Below are 13,963 nucleotides of genomic sequence, written 5' to 3'. Positions count from 1 at the left end.
TACCACCTAAAGGAACTGTGCACCCTTGTCTTTCTCAGTCATTCTAAATGCACTTGCATGGAAATAATTCTTGTTACACATGTACATTTTAAACATTAGTCTACACATACATATTCTATTTCATTAACCTCGTAATAGGACACATTTTAAACGTTAACTTCTCCTGTCACATTAATATGTAAATGTTACATAGACCTTTATTAATCACGTTCCATACACATAAATCTACCTGTGGAGTACTTTAAATATGCAATACTCTATTTTCCTTATTAACATTAATCACAAAGGATATATTTGAGTGCTGACTACGAGTGAATATGATGCACTCCTACAGTAGCTCAGAATGAGATCAAAATTACACTTCTCCCATCCCCCCTCTAATGGTGTGTCAAGCCATCACACAATCTCTTAATCGCATCTCTTGATTTTAGCAGATTAGCCAAGTTAAACCTTTGTTGTGGCAATTGCTCTTTGCTTAAAACTCCTAAATGCTTCATTTCATTGTAATATTCATTCTGCTCCCTTTCTAACTCCATGTCTTTCCTTTTACGAGAGACACCTTTATTCGCCTTGTATTTCCTGTACACCTTCATAACTACAATCAAGACTACAGCACAAAGGGCAATAAGCAACAGTGGTCTCAAAATGGAACCACTATGCTACTTTCCAAATCTGCTAATCACATACCTATAGCACTAAATCCATGGCCAACTAAATCCCAAACACCATCTAATACTAATCCACTCAATTAATAAAATATGTCAGTAATATTCTTTATGAATTTCTGTAAATCCTTACTTTTGTCTGGGACGCAAGTCTAACACTATTAAACCTTCAACATCTGGCAGAATCTGCCGTCCTTTGTGAGTAAAATGTCTAACGCAAGACGGTTCTGCAAAACCATAGCCCTAATAGCAACAATCTCAGTATTTACCAGCAACAAAGCTACAGATGTATTAGTAGTCAATTTATCAACTGCAGTGGAATGTTTACTGATCATAATGTCATTCAATATCACCCCTACATATGGAATTATTGTGCGAAAAATATCTCCAACAATCTCTCCAGCATGGCACTTTGTTTAGACCTAGAGTTCTCCTCCCAAACAGGATGATCGAAATTCTCCACATGATAAATCTTTGGAAACACTACTCCAACATAACATGTTCCATACCATTTGTTCAGCAACTTCAAATAAGCATTCATGCAACAAATAAAATAAACCCCAGGAATCACAGGGTCAGGTCCATCCAGGAACAATTTTGGAGATCCTCAAACCTCAAACGTATCATTACACTCACTTTCGCCTACAAGAATAGTGTTGTATTCATTCTTATCATTGCATATGCATAATTGTCTTTGGTTTTGCCAATCTAATGTTAATGCTCCCGTGTTCCCTGCTGCCTGATGATCTACCTCTTTCTGTAACCTAACCAATCCTTAACCCAAACTCCTTTAACTGCATTAGTCTTTACTGCTCTATATCTATTTTCTACTTGAAGTAAGAATTTCTTTTCAAGTTCAGAAAGAACATAGGTCAAATTATACCTATGTGTATACGCAGTATCTAAGTTTTATTTGGGAAAACTATCTACTAACAGTTTCAGTAACCTGAGCATATGAATATTGATTTAAATGTTTGAACAGTGAGACTTCTGAAAAAACCAAATCATAATAATACTGAAAATTGCCCTGTCCGTAGAAAAGTCTCAACAATAAGCTACATGCAATTCTCTATGTCAATGGTATATGATGGTATGCAATGCCCTCAGCTACTGAAGTAGGTAACTCCATACAAACATAACAATATCTTGCTTCCAATTTGTTAACGTACTCATAAAGCAAGTTAGTGTAAACATTTATGTGTAATCTCCTCTAGATAAATCAGCATGGAAATTCTGCCCTTCTAATGAATATGAACCTCCATCTATTTTGAGCTGTGGTTTCTGTACAGATAGATGTATGTTTCTCTTCTTTGACATTTGTCAAACTCAAACCTAATCCTACAATTAATGCTATCAAGCCTAACACTACAAATATTAATATTGTTCCTATTATGTACATTAGTCTATGACTAGTATCATTTGTTTCCATACTTTTTAGACTCAGACCAAGCGGGTGGGGAAATAGCAGCAACAGAATCTTCTCTGTTGTTCCCCCCGTGCAAATAGCGAAACAGTCTTTATTTGTGCTCAAGTTTATTTTAAAATGTGTACAATCTTTGTGAGGCTTCCCTAGTCCTACTCAGTGAGCACAACCTACTCCTCGAAGCCAGGCAGCTTACATCACTCCCATAACAGAACAGACAGCAGAAGCAGTCCTCAGGATTCCATCATTGTTTTTCTGAGGCAAGAGACATCCACAAACAGGGTATAATCAGATTCAGACAGTGGCATGTCATTAATGTCGGGACGGGGCTTGGTGCATAGTTCAGTGACATCTAAACAGTCATGCCTTACTTCAATCTCATCCGCATCACAATCAAGTGAAGAGAGCAAAGTAGCAGGGTTCAAAACTGAACATCTTTTTAAGGTGACATTCTCAGCAGCCAAAATAGTCTCCTCATACCTTGTGATCCTCCTATTGTTTAAGTGCTGAGTAAGAGTTTGAGTATACAATATTTCAACTGAATGGGGTACAGAGATGGTCAAAGGGTGACCCATTACAAAGTATTCACATCGCGCTAAGCTGACACCTGTTGCAGCAACGGATTTGAGACATGCTGATGCTACAGGATGTAGTGTAGCTGAAAAAAAGGCAACTGTTCTATGGGAACTTCCATGTTTCTGAGTCAATACTGAGAGAGCACAACCTTCTCTTTCACTACAAAAGAACGATACCGCTTTGCTGTAATCTGGCATTCCTAATGCAAGAGCGTGACAAAATCTTTTTCTCAGCTCTAGGAATGCATTCAAGCAATCATTGTCCCAGGGCACTGGATCGGACACATCCTTGTGTGTCAACCTCTATAGAGGTTTGGCCACTAGGGAAAAGTTGGTTATCCACTGGCGACAGTAGCCCACCATTCCAGAAACATCCTGACTTCTTTCTGCGTGCAAGGTGGATTCATTTGCATGATCTCCGAGATTCTTTCTTGTGACACCTTTCTCGCACCTTTCACCTTTCACAATGTGATGTCCTAGATAGAAGACTTCTGTCATACTGTACTGTAACTTACTTGGGGACACTTTATGTCCATTCTCAGCCAAATAGTTCAGCAGGGCAATTGTATGCTTCTCGATTATTCGATAAAACCAAAACATCATCGATATACTCGACTATAACAGAATTACAGGGCACAACCAGAGACTCTAGCTTTTTCTTCAAGATCTGGTTAAAAATGGAAGGACTCTCTGTATACGCTTGTGAGACACAGCACCATGTTAAAACACAATTCCCCAGCTGGAAAGTGAATAAGAATGGGCTCGCCTCATGGAGGGGAATGGAAAAGAAAGCCTGGCAAAGATCAATGACAGTGAACCATTCAGCCTCACATGGATTCTGAAATAATATCACAGATGGATTCGGTACCATGGGACAAGAAGAAATCACTATGTTCTTCATTTTTCAGAGATCCTGTACTGCTTCTGCAAGCCCATAATGGGTGAGTTACATGAACTCCCCAGGATCTCTTTCGAAATACCTTGTTCAATCATGGTCTCAATCACAGGTGTAATTCCAGCAATTGTCTCGTTCGTCAGGTAATACAGCGATGTTCTCGGGTATTTAGCATTTGGCTTAACTTGGATATGGACCGACTCAGCTCCTTGGATTAGTCCAATGTCCTTTCCAGAAAAATCCCAAACTAGGTCTCTCATTGTATCTCTGAGATACAACGGTAAGCCTTCTACTTTCAACATAGGGAACAATGAAACACATAAATTCTGGTTTGCCAGTTTGAAGGCAATACCCTTCGGTGTGCAATAAATGGTGCAATTTAACTTGCACAGCAAATCACGTCCTAATAGGAACATAAGATAGAATCACACACGACAAATTCATAATTATCTTCAAATATCCCTATCCTCACAGGCACTTCTTCATTAAGATGGTTTGACAATCTCTGATTTTCAATTCCTACAACTTGGATTGTTTTTCCCGAGACGGGTAGGGTAGGCTTGGAACCTCTGCTGTTCTTACAGTAGAGCGGATAGCACCAGTGTCAATCAAAAAGAAAGTGACATTGTGGCCATCTACATCAGCATCAATGTATGGTTTACTCTGGTCTACCAAGCATAGAGTCTTCCGCCCCTCAGGCACCATCATAAGGACTGATCTGAACCGTACCCATTAGATGCGTCACATATGGGAAACTGCTGGTACAGACTGTAAAGTGTGCTACTGGAGTGTAGGCACATCCCTGTATTGGGCACACTGTTTCGGTTCAGGGCACCAGAACGAACTGTGCCGTGGAATTCCAAATAAAGTTCAAAGAACAGTGTGTGGCGTTTCAAATTTTTCAAAGTTTATTCCATTATGTTCATATTTTTCTCATATGAGTTGAGGAATTGTCAATAACATCATGATACTAAACGATGCTCTGATGCATTTCGGACACATAGTCCTTTGTCAAGGAGCTCTACAAAAAAAGATACAACAGGAAATAAATAAATGGAGAGCCTGAATGGTAAGCGTTCAACCGTTTGTAAGACGGAGTAGGTGAGACGACCGCATGCAGCCCAAGTGTGGTATAAGATCACAGGGAACAAGTCCCGTGGTAAATGGAAAGTCGTAATGTTCAATGCAGACGGGCTACGTGGGTTGAAAATCGAAAGTACCCGCTAACGTATCTTAACCAAAAAAAATTAAAAAACGTGCGTTTTTAGAAGAAATGGGCTTATCCGTGCGTGGAATCTAAATTCGCATCTCAAAGAGCTTAAAACAATTGCGGGGTGGGGGGCAAGTACTTACTTAATAACCGGGTCATGCAGCATGCAACATGCAGGTGTCGGCACCTACTCCGTCTTACAAACGGTTGAACGCTTACCATTCAGGCTCTCCATTGATTTATTTCCTGTTGTATCTTTTTTTGTAGAGCTCCTTGACAAAGGACTATGTGTCCGAAATGCATCGGAGCATCGTTTAGTATCATGATGTTATTGACAATTCCTCAACTCATATGAGAAAAATATGAACATAATGGAATAAACTTTGAAAAATTTGAAACGCCACACACTGTTCTTTGAACTTTATTTGGAATTCCACGGCACAGTTCGTTCTGGTGCCCTGAACCGAAACAGTGTGCCCAATACAGGGATGTGCCTACACTCCAGTAGCACACTTTACAGTTTGTCATTTTGAGTCGCAATTGAACGGATGCGACACCAGTGGAGCACCTGAAAACGTTAGCAACCCTTTAAAGAAACGCTTACCCACCGCATAACAAGCTGTGCGCCAAGCCCCAATTTCACATTGTCTAAACTGCTGGTACAGGCCATTATGATGGGACAGATTCTGATTCCCATTCATGTCGGTGCTCTGATTAAATCGGGTGCTATTTACAGCTTGCTGTGGCCTCAGGGGTTGTGGTACTTGTATCATAGGCATTTGGGAACCAGCTGAATTTTGGAATTTAGATCTGAGTACATTTGGGGGTTGCATAATATTATCCTGGGGTTGGGTTTCTGTTCTGGATTTGCGTGATTCAAGCCACATTCACGCTTCCAATGCCCCAACTTGTTACAAAAACAACATGGGTTTGATTTCTTTAAAGTGGCAACATCAACTCCCGTCTTGGGATCTAAACAAACATCTCTTCCCTTACCTTGTCCCTGAAATCCTCTACCTTCTTGCATCAGAGCCCCAGACTGGCAGACTCCTTGCATAGGGGCAATACTTCCTACATTAGTTTGTTCCTGACCCCTTTGAGCAGCCTTCATCTGCACCACCATCCACTTTTCCTTCAACTTCTTGTGCTTTATCTCAATCTCATCACAACAATATTTAGCGTAATGAATAATTTCGTCAACTGACTCATCATACTAATTTCAGCTTTCAGCCCAGTCACAAATTGGGATACAAACTGTCTCATATCCTAGGGTTTTAGGGTGTCCATTCCACTATACAGTTTGAAAGCCTGCAACAACCTTTCAAATAACGCATGAATAGTCTCCTTGGGTTCTTGAATTGTCCTATCGATCTTTACCCAATAAATATCCTGCAGTGGCAGTTTAGCTTTCAACCATGTAATCACCTGCTCGTATTTCTTAATCACCTTAGATGACGGATCATGTCACTGGATTTCCCTCACCTTCGGGACATTCTGTAGCTATTTTACATTCTGACCACAAACCACTAGGGACAACAATCTCGAACAACATATTCGGATCAATCCACAACACCTTCAAGATTTTCACAAATCGACGAACCTGTTTGTACCATTCTAAGGCTTCTCTCTCAACCTCTGGAAATCATTAGAAAATGCCACAAGGTCACCTCTACTCCAAGGTACATGCACATAACCTCCACAAGGGGAAAGCTTTGACACACATTACTGTTTCCCCAAAGGAGGAGGTTCTCCCATTGGTCTTTTGAACCCTTCCTTTTTGCCCATCGCTCTTCCCATTTGTCCAATGTACTCCAAATCTGAATGTTTAGAATGAATTTTCGAATTTGGATTTCAATACTGGTAACCTCAGATTATGTATGTCCTTATAGCTAAATGCAAGTCTATGATTTTTTCTTTAGAGCCTTTCTTCGTTCTTTATCAACATCATATCTCTGAGCCAATTCAGATAATTTCTCATGAGCCTGTCTGGCTCGCCTAGTGACATCTTTACTCATGAATAACAATTTATTCTGTGGTAGGTAGCTATTCGATTAAGCTCCAAATTCCCACTTATCATTTCATCAAATTCAGTTTTTAATTTAACCACATCTATCAAATGTACCTTCACAGCCAATTCTATAGTTCCATGACTCACATCTGCACTCTGATTTTCATTTGAATTATTATTATTTTAAGCTCCTTCAAAAATTGCTCTAAATCTTGGACATCAAACAGATGTTGACTCTCAGAAGTTATTTTTTTGTAGTGCTTTCTTAGGGCAGACTATTTCATACATTTGGTAAAATTTCCCATACAGGTGAATCCATACATGTCGATCCAGGAAAAGACCTTATAGGTCTGGATCCATTCTGTACTTGTTGCACATGGTGAGTTCACATTCATTGGGACCAGTGGACAAATTGCATTCTCTGGCTATCTACTCCTCTAACTGGTATTGTCGCTTCTGTAGAAGCAGGTACTCACTGACACTCGTTCCCAGCAGAACTAGGATCGTACATTGGGACTATAGGACCAATAGTAACCGGTACTGTAAGATCATCTGAAAGTTTTGAAGCCAAATTGATGTAACAATTTTCTGAAGAGCCTGGGACACATGCTCCTATATTTCCTACTGCTATAGTCTGTGTCGTGCCAGCTGATATAACACCGACAACACAAGGAAGGGAAGCAACTGGTGCTGAAGCACTTCCAGAACTACCTGTAACACTCGTATATCCCCTACTTCCAGAGTGTGTTTGATTATAGGGGGGTGGACGTTAGCATAACAGTCCATCCAAAAGGCTGTCACCTGCATCACTGTCACTGTCCTCGTGCCCCTCTCCCTCCTCTGCCAGACATCACACAATCAATATTGCACGGCAAGCTAAGCATGGTCCTCATACACACAACCCTACTAATACTCAGAATTTCGAAACCTTCCGAAGACCGTCACGTTGGAAGCAAAGCTCCAGGTCCATGTCAAAGAGCACAGAAAGAAAGATGTCAGTGCAGAGAAGTGATGCTTCTAGGCAGCACCACTCCATCACATGTTGTGGCACAGCACCACCTACTGACATGCAGGAACACTGAAAAAAAAATAATCTGCCTCCAGTCTCGTGCCTGGGGGATATTCTAAGGCTGAGGTATCTGTAGTTAGATGTGTTCATCAGACATTGCTCAATTTTCTAAATCAAATATGATCAAACAAGAAGAGTGGTATAGAGACAACAACACAAACAACTGGGGTTGAGAGGAAGGGGTGGTATGGGCGGAGTCTGGATTTAAATCGCAGGGCTCAGACATACCAGTAGCTCCCACTGGCCAACATCAAGTAGGCAAATGGGCAAGAAAGTGGGGCGATAAAAGATCAGCCTTTCCCTGTAAAGAATCAATCATGGAGGCAGAGTATAGTAAAGCCACATTGGTATATTAAGATAGAGGAAATGATAATCAATGGGAGACTGTTGCCTTGGGTAATCTGGCACAGAAGAATGCCCTTTGTACTTTTCCTGATCACATCATTAATGTCACATTATTAATTTCAGAACCACGTTACTATAGTAAAAATAGGGGGGGGGGAATTGTTATTAGCCTGTATGTAACTATAATTCAGTTCCTGAAAATATCCAACAAATTATTCCCGCTATCCAATGCCTATTTTCTTTGGAAATGTATAATATTTATTTATTGGAGATGTTCTTCGTTAAAGAACAGCAACAGATTGCAACAGAAAACCAATACAAAGCGTGTACCATTATGTTTACGCCATACTCAAACATTCCATTCAACCACGTTTGCCTTGCCCACTCGTAAACCCCACAAATAACCAAGAATGTGTTCATTCTCACAGCACCCCATAGCTTGTGGTGGTTCTTGAGAAGTAGCCTTTGGTTCTGGTCTACTTGGAAGGCATTGCTTGAACCAAGTCCAAAAATCTTTAGGCTGAGATGTTTCAGGTAGCAAGTCTCCATAAGTTTCTATTTTCTCACAGCAATAAGTCAGTTCTGACAGTCATTGTGTAGAAGTAAGACAACATCCACCTCCCTATCCCTTAGCTACTAACTCCTTAGCCAGCAGGAGGGTAAGAGCTGCGAATTTGCATTTCAAATGAGGTATATGTTTAACCCAGCCCAGAAGTGCCATGATGGGCGAAATCGGTGAGGGTACCTCAATTATTTCGTGCAGGGTGCAAATTGTTTTCTGCCAATAGCGGAGAATGCCGAGGTATATGGTAAGTGGTGGAAACCCACACCCTCTTTTCTGCACTGCTCACAGCAGGAGTCTTCCCTATTTGGGTAATGCGAGTGGAGTATAGTATATACTATGGAGACATCTATAATGGATCATGCGCAGTCTACTTCTGGGTAGTAATTCACCCCAAGTCTGTAAGCCGCAGTATTCCCAGGTTTCATATTAATCAAGGTCCACATTTCGACCAGCTCTAGCAGGAGTATCAATGTCCAGGATTATACCAAGTTTAGTATAGTCATAAATTGCTTGAGGGATTTCGTGTTTAGAGTACGTTTCAAGAGTCCAAACTTGTCGGCGATATAAGTCTGCATCGTGCTATGATCCTATGATATACAAAACATATCTAGTGGTGTGAGTGTTGTCCATGTTTTAAGTGAGTCCAGTGTAATAAAACATCCGCCTTCGTATAAGTCTCCACAATTGTGGATTTTTAAGTTGTTTAATTCTCATACCGCTTTTGTTTACTCATCATAGAAAAGAGCGGGTGGGATAATAAGGTAGCATGGGGCGAGTGTAGCAAAGCATATTGCAATGTAGCTTGTCCCTAGCAGAGATTGTGGAGTGTGTCATTTACATCTCACTGAGCCGAGTAGGGAGACCAAGCAGCGTTCACCAGAGGGGGAGGGACTCGCTATGTCTTTTTCCACTGCCACTTGTACTGTGTATCGCTGTTGGATTACCCAGCAGCAGGTAAAGTGGTCCTGTGCACAGTTATATTACCTCCATGTTGGGAACTGTGAACCCCCTATGAGTACATTTGCATGAGGACTTTGTTATATCCTGCTTATTTAATCATGTGTATTCCAGTTTACCTTGGTCTGGTGTGTAAGGATCACCAAGCTAATGGACTGATGTACATAATTATCATCCTGCAACTTGAAGTTAATAAAGAATTACCTAAAATACAACTCGGCTACGTCTGATAAGATACAACAGACTTCCCATGCTATTTTGGTTTTGTTATGAGCGCACATGAGTTTGATGAGCAGAGATGTGAGAGTTTATGACCTGTGTATTAAGTACTATGGAAATAATAATGAAGTAGTACAAGAATTTAGGTAAAACAACCTTCTTTTTTATCAAACGCATCCTACCAGCCATGGATAATGGTAATTTGTGTCCCAGCACAGCCAGATACCCAGATATTTAATAGGATGCCGATTTACCCCAATTAATGGTAGACAGCAGTCTAAACCTCGTAAATTCCCTAAGTATGGGATCCAGACTTCCCAGTGGTTCGCTGAGGTAGAGGGTAATATAGTCAGCATATAGTGATATGACCAGGGATTGGTCATGGAAGAGCTGTGCACATCAAGTGTGGTTTTGCCCAAGCTTGGCAGCTAGTGGCTCAAGCACTAGCGCAAATAGCAGCGGTGTGAGCAGACATCCCCAACGAGTGCCAAGTTGTATTGGTATGGGGCATGATATTTGACGGTTTATGTATAGTTTAGCTACGGGAGAGTCATAAATAGTGGCGATGAGTTTCTGGAAGGGAGCGGGGATTTCCATATGGGTTAGAATGTTTTGAAGGCACTGCTATTCGACTGATCAAAATGCTTTGGGAACATCCAAAAAGACAGCTACGGCGTCCCAACTCAGGTATGTCGTTGACCTACCAGAAATAAACCCTGCAGTGCCATTCCGGGGAGCAACAACAGCAATCTGTTAGCTATAATTTTGGCAAATAGTTTGGCATCACAGTATATTAGAGTGAGGTCTATAAGATTCACAGCTACATACATTTTATTGGGATTGAGGAGAATAATCAGTAATACTTCATGCAGAGTGGAGGGGTAGCACAGCTTTATTCAATGCCTTTTTAAAGGTTTCCAGGAGTCGTGGAGCTAGCAGGTCTGAATAAGTTTTGTACAGCTCAGCAAGTAGGACATCTAGCAGGTGCCTTTCCATTCGGGAGGCCTTAGATAACTGCTTTGATTTTGTCTAAAGTCAGGAGGTGCATTAAAAATTTCCATTTGGAGTTGCTCAGACAGGCTAAGGCAGTATCTCCAAAATGCAGGTGTGGTTGCTCGGTATTAGTATTACTGAGTGATGAAAATAGGTCTGAATAGTAAGTTAGAAAGGCTCTGCTCAAAATAAAAATAAAAAGATTACCTCAATTTCTGTGGCTTCATATCGGAATTTACCAACCCGATCCACAATAGAGATAATGTCATTCGCTGCCCATGGTTTTTCTACTATAGTGGCCAGTGTTTTTCCAGGCCTTTCTCCTTCCTCTATGCAAGAGATTTAGTTAATTTCCTCAAGTACTTATCTTCTCTTTCACATATACTGAGGCTCGCCCTCAGTAGCGTGTTTTCCTCACTGAGTAGGTCTGCCTCTAAGGAGGAGATTTACTAAGATTTTACGCCCTGTTTGCATGACAAAAGTGATCCAAAAATCGATATCAAATCATTTTTTTCCAATTAACTTTCCAGCGCTAAACTTGTTTAGCACGGGAAATAACGTGAAAGTAATGTAAAGCAGCACATAGCGATGGTTTGCATTATTTAGCACCAAGGGGGCATACCATGGGTGGAGTATGGGTATTTCCATGCAACCACCCTAAGCTTCTGATGCTAAACCCAATTTACTAAATAAAGTAGACAGGGTTTAGCGTCAGAAAACTGTGCCCTTTGATGTAGGTGCACAGAAGGAGAAATGCTTTAATTTCTCCTTCCTTTTCCGACTTTGTACATGTGCTGCACTGCACATCACATTTACAAAGAAGGAAAATGGTTTAAGTCAGTCTATACATAGTATTTTGTACTGGAAGGGTACCCTTCCAATACCAAACCTAGACTACACTCACTGAGATACCCTTGGACCATGGCGCAAAGGTGTCTACAGCGCGTGGCAGCTGATTTCAGTGCCGGCACTAGGGAAAGGGGAGAAGAATGCCATATTTGAATAAAACTGGTGCTCTCCTCCTCTCTCCTTTTCACGCAGCGCAGTGCAGCATGTGAGGCTGCTGCACTGCGCTGCATGAAAAAGTGGTAAATGTGCCCACAAATGTTTAATATCAACCTCCAGTTGGTGGACCAACAAATTGAAAACCCCTTGCTGCTTAGAGATACAATGTCCTCTGATCACTACCTTAAATGCTTCCCAATACATGGCAGTATCTAGTACGATACACTGGTTAATTTCAAAATGTCTGATTTTGTTGCCTATTGTGTGTCGGAATATTGTATCAAGTATGGCCTTCTGAGTTAGACACCATAGTCTGTTGTATCTGTGCCCATCCGGTATTTCGATACTCATCAGTACAGGGAAATGGTCTGAAAGGGTATGGACCAGGTGATTCCCTGATGTAACCCACGGGCTAACATCTCAGGTGACCAGCCAGTAGTCTAGCCAAGACCATGCCATATGTGGTAGAGTAAAATGTGCCTTCATGTGTCTATGTCTGTGATGCCATCAATAGATAAGATCTCCCTCAGAGATAATACCTACTATAGCTTTGCGCACCATCACATGGGATCTGGTTTATACATGGGACCTGTCCACATGCGGTTCAGGTGGTGTATTGAAATCTCCTTCCCACATAAGTATTTTAGAGTGTAGTTCACTAACAGTGTGTAGTAATGTGAAGTTATTTAGATGCGTTCTGTTTTAACTGTGCTCTTGTACCTGCATGCGGCACTGCAATTTCCATGACAGTAGAATGTTTATTGTTAAAGCTGAGGCTGTGAAGGACAGTTATTATTGACTACACTGCAGAGACTACAGCTGTGGTTTCTTCTGTACATAAAACGAATTTTTACCCTTGCAACCCTGCGTGGGATTTTCTTGAAGTCACCTTCTTCACATTGGTGACGACTGGGTCTGCACCCAACGCACTTTATGAGAAACTCAACACGGTCTACAAACTACTTTGCAAGTAAATCAAGACTTGCCTTTCATGTTCCACTTAGAGACTTTTCTTTATCCTACGGCTTCTTACAATTACAGTATTGGCCTGCACCCACTGACTTTTCTATGTTCTACTACATCCGCTGTATCTTATAAGTTTTCAGCTGCTGTTGTGACTCCTCAGCTGTTAACTGCACAGCTGGCCAGCTACGTGTAATCTGTTACAAGCATCTACAAATGACATGTTTCCGACTGCATTTAACTAAAGTGAAGCGCAACATGCTTTTATTGCTCTCCTAAATTTAAATGTATGCCAGGAATTAATCATAACGTTGACCTGGATACACAATGCATTACTTAATGTCAAACTTTAAGCTGAACTTGAATGTGCCAAATTAAATTGACTTTGTGATACTTTTCTGAGCGCCTAGGATGCCCGAGCATTATGTTCCTTTTTTACATCAGACTCGGCTAACTTGGCAAATGGCAGTGCAAATTATTTAACGCCTGAGTGTAAGCCTGCTCATCTACTCAATCATGCTTCATGCTTGTGTTCCCCAAGCTTACCGCAGAGCATAAAGATTCTTCGGCCAACCAACCGAGGACTGAAATTGAATGACCAGTGCAACTTTGAGAAGAACATGGAAGAGAGGATCTGTGGTGAATGTATGTTAGAGTGTAGAAGTGACAAGGTTAGGGAAGAGTTGTGGGCTAAAAATTATCCAAATCTTAGTGAGGTTCTTAGAGTGACCAAACAAGACGAACACTCCTAGCCATGTATACATGAATTACAAAAATCCAAAAATGAGACAGCAACAATACATGCAATTACCTCACAAAGGAGAAAACAACAGAATTTCTCCAAACCTAAAAATAATTGTTACAGGTGCAGCAACTCTAATCATATGACAAATTCCTAAGCTTGTCTTGTTGTACAGGTATTATGTAGACTCTGCGAAGGGATGGGACACTGCCAAGTGCTGCAAGTCTTCTTCTAACAGGGAGAAGGTAAATGAAGTGTTTGCTGATGAGAAAGACATTGTTCTTCAAATTTATGATATCTGTTGGACTTGGCCCTTCTGGCAGGCTCAC

Source organism: Lissotriton helveticus, chromosome 2_1, assembly GCF_964261635.1.
Source record: "Lissotriton helveticus chromosome 2_1, aLisHel1.1, whole genome shotgun sequence".
Lineage (NCBI taxonomy): Eukaryota > Metazoa > Chordata > Amphibia > Caudata > Salamandridae > Lissotriton > Lissotriton helveticus.
This window is presented reverse-complemented; position numbering follows the sequence as displayed.